General features: G+C 48.2%; 1 pseudogene; it reads right to left on the bottom strand.

The window, feature by feature from the left end:
• Positions 1–2408: 2408 nt before the first annotated feature.
• Positions 2409–3131, bottom strand: LOC125526561 (annotated as a pseudogene).
• Positions 3132–3961: the final 830 nt, after the last annotated feature.

Genomic DNA, 3961 nt, shown 5'->3' with positions numbered 1-3961 from the left:
GGAGTACGTCGGTGGAGCAACAAGGGGCCCACGAGGGTGGAGGGCGCGCCCCCCTACCTCGTGCCCTCCTGTTTTCTTTCTTGACGTAGGGTCCATGTCTCCCGGATCATAATCTTCCTAAAAATCACGTTCCTGAAGGTTTCATTCCGTTTGGACTCCGTTTGATATTCCGTTTCTTCGAAACCCTAAAACAGGCAAAAAACAGCAATTCTGGGCTGGGCCTCTGGTTAATAGGTTAGTCCCAAAAATAATATAAAAGGGGATAATAAAGCCCAATAATGTCCAAACAGTAGATAATATAGCATGGAGCAATCAAAAATTATAGATACGTTGGAGACGTATCAGTGGCTAGTCCTATTTATAGAGGCCCAGGTCGTCTTCCCAAATATTAAGCGGGAAGGGATCCCATAACGGCCAAATTCGAAGGGAGACAACTAGTACAAGTTATCCTGACAAAAGTAGTCTTCGCTTGCCAAAGGCTCTGGTGGTGACGCCATCTTGGGCTCCACGGTAACCTCCGTCCTGCCGTCCTATGGGTCTTGGTCTTGTTGCATCGATATGGAAACCTTTGCCTGATGCCTTGGAACTCCTCGCATGTGCTTGCCTCCTTAGCACCAAAGAGGAAGCGACGACACTGCGCTTGCTGGCGCCCGCCTGGCACGCGCCTGGTCTTGGTCGTCATGGCTTACATCATTGGAACCTCGCAAGGTTTGCCTTTCCTTGATCTCTCTGCCCCTCACGAGCCAGCCTGGTGCAGCCGCCCCTGAGGAGGTCTTGCGTCGTCCGCCTCGCGAGACTTGGCCCCTCGCGAGGGTCTTGGGTGTTTGCTGGTGAAGATGGGCCGTACGGGGCTGCTGGTGGAGCCACGCTGCGGACCGCAGGTAGGCAAGTCTGGGGACCCCCGTTCCCAGAACGCCGACACTGCCATTCGTGTCGACCCCTAGATCTTGGAGGAGCACCTAGCCGTCGAGGCCACCGTCGATGCCTCACGCGCCGACGACGCGACGCGGTTGGCAGTTTGGTTCAATTCTGCAATGCGATATTAAATTGTTGTGGGTGCATTATGTTATTGTATACCACTAGCAAACATGCTCGTGCGTTGCAACGGGAGAAAAAACATCACACTCCTCTAACCCAATAAGCATGGCATAAGACCATTGCGCACATACATAGTCTACATTCTCTATTTCAACATGGCATCCCATTCGTGTCGCCGCTTATCTTCTCTCTCCCTCTGTGCATCTGTGATGTAGTTGCAATGAATGACAACACATTATGCGCTAAAATGATAAAGATTACAAATCTTATTTGCAATACAAATACCAGCATTATGATATATTAAATTTGCACATATATTGTTTGTTTTGAGACATCCAAGTGCATATTAGGTCTATTCAAATGAGCGTCCTAGTATACTTATTAGAGAACAACAGATTAATATAAATTTGCATAAAGGTTTACTAACACAGCCATGCAAAACAATCATATATCAGTTGTTGCATCAAGAAAGAAGTGTTGAACTGGCTATGAGACCAGATAAAATTTAGAGGTTGTTAATAATGTATGCCAATTTATTTCCCTAAAAAATGTATGCCAATTTATATTCCTCGATATATTTTATTTTCCCTCTCGTTTGGGTATCATAGATTGAAGATGCAACCCTGCCTCAACTTAGAAGAGAACCTGACCGCCTGATATTATCAAGCTCACTTCTCAAGGGAATCTATTTCAATTTGGTGCTTGAAGAATTCTTCATGTTTTTTTCTAGAAGCAAGTCTTTTCGCCTTCTTTTTTTTGTCGAGTAGGATGCTGAAGAAGGTGGTTTTGATCCTTTTGCTGCTGTTGCAGAGGTGCTAGTGCTACTCCTAAACCTAGTTTTTGCGGGAAGTTACTCCTTGAACCTGATATGATTTCAGACTGAAGCGAGGTGAGCTAGGAGCTTGAGACCTGACAGACATGTTCTACCACTGGACTAAGAATTCGGCATTTCCCTGTAAATAACCGAAAGATAAACATTAACGTAGCAGTGTTTGATGGCACACAAATAGAATCTACATAGGGAAAATAGACATGCACAATACTACCTTTAAGCGCGAGAGATGCATCCATCATCTCGTCAGATATTCATGCATCATCTAATCAGCTACTCCCTCCCTTACTAAATATAAGTCCTTTTAGAGATTTAAATGTGGACTACATATGGGTGTATATAGACATCTTCGGAGTAGAATATAGCCATAGCATTCAGCAAGCAATTAATCAATGGGAATGAAACATGCGCAACAAGATACTTCATACAGGTCCCCACACTGTTGCATAATCAACATTGATCAAACATAAACATCACGTGTGCTCAATTCTAAAGACATATGAAAAATTCTAAATTTATCTTGGAAAAGCACCATACATCAGAGGCAGACTCGATCAGGATCCTTTAGGTCCTGGATGAGGCTGCCGACCCTGCCCTCCAACACGGCCAGCCTCATCCGGACCCTGATGACCTTCACCCCATGTACGTGCAGTTGTGGAGGAAGTGGTTCTGCCTGAGCGCGCCGTGCCCTGTGTTCTCCAACTCTCCATCACGACGTGCGTCTTCATGTCGTCTGCATTGACTTGCACATCCTTGTCGACCATGTTGCCATAGCCACCGCCATCTCCTCGCCTCGATGAACCGCGTGAGCCCGTCGCCCGACCATGTGTCCGTCACCACTGTCGTCCCCGGGTGCTCCCCCAACACGATGGCAGAGATGAGCGCGATGAGGCAGCCCCTGCGCCGTCCACCACGCCACTTCGGTCCACGCCCGTGTCAAACACCACGCCGAGGTCTGCGGCGCGGGTCAGCACCGCGCGGCGGGTCAGTGACATGGCCTCGCGTTCTCCTGGTTGGGCATATGGTTCTGGAACATGCCGCCTAGCTCCAGGTGCAGGCTGTCGGTCGTGTTGGTGCCTAGATTCTCCAACACGTCCGACGCAAAGAACCCGCCGCAGCCGTTGCCTACACTCATGATGACCTTGAAGCCCTCGAGCTGGGTGTCATAGTATGTCCGGTGGGCCACACACTCCTTGATGATGTCCCGGAGGTGATGCACGTAGGTGCTCATTAGGTGGACGCGCATGACCACTGGAGGCATGCCGTGGCCAATGTCGCTGAGGCCCAGCTTCCTCGTGACCACTACCAGAATGAAGCCCTAAGCCGACGTCCTATTCTATGCCGACAGTTTTTTGTTGGGGCCAACGGCATAGACCGAGATATGCCGACGGCCTAGGGAAAGCCATACTTGCATGCCGCGCGGCCGCAGATCGACCAATAGAACTTGCAACGGCACGCCGTGACCGCAAGGCCGGACATAAACACTCGGCCAAACGATAGGCATGGGGTTGGCATTGAGGAGCCGCCGAGGTCGAACTCGTGCCTGGCCCACAACAACGGCATAGACGGCGTGCCGCCGGCGTGGCAGTACCACGGAGTTGTGTCGCCCGACTCTGACTCTTATTAGCCGAGAACGACCTTTGTGCACCGGGCCTTTATAGATGAATCTTGACAACATCAATTTTTCCATCGTGATTTTGTGAAGGCGAGCGAGGGACGATCAAAATTGGTCAAGGACCAGGAAAAAAAGGAGACATGCTTCTATTAAATCTTAGCCGTTAATCTTTGTGGTAAACGTAAAATCAACGGATACAAAGGAATGACGTATGGAGAACTATGAAAGCTTCATCCCTTTAATATTAGGTATAGATGTGAGAAATGAATCGAATTTGGCTGTAGTAAATACATGAGAAACAAATACAATTGCTATATTTCCATGTTGTCAAGCATGCTTGGTTTGGTTAACTGTGTGATCTTCTATTAGGAGTATGTTATAGTGTGCAACGTGGTGCTCAGTTAATGTTTGGTTCATTTGTTGTGGTGTTTAGTTAACTGTTTTGTTTGGTTCAATTTTGCAGTGGGTGCATTCTG

The sequence above is a fragment of the Triticum urartu genome, unplaced genomic scaffold, assembly GCF_003073215.2.
Source record: "Triticum urartu cultivar G1812 unplaced genomic scaffold, Tu2.1 TuUngrouped_contig_10496, whole genome shotgun sequence".
NCBI lineage: Eukaryota > Viridiplantae > Streptophyta > Magnoliopsida > Poales > Poaceae > Triticum > Triticum urartu.
Note: the sequence above shows the minus strand (reverse complement) of the source record. Positions and strands in the feature narration are given on the sequence as shown.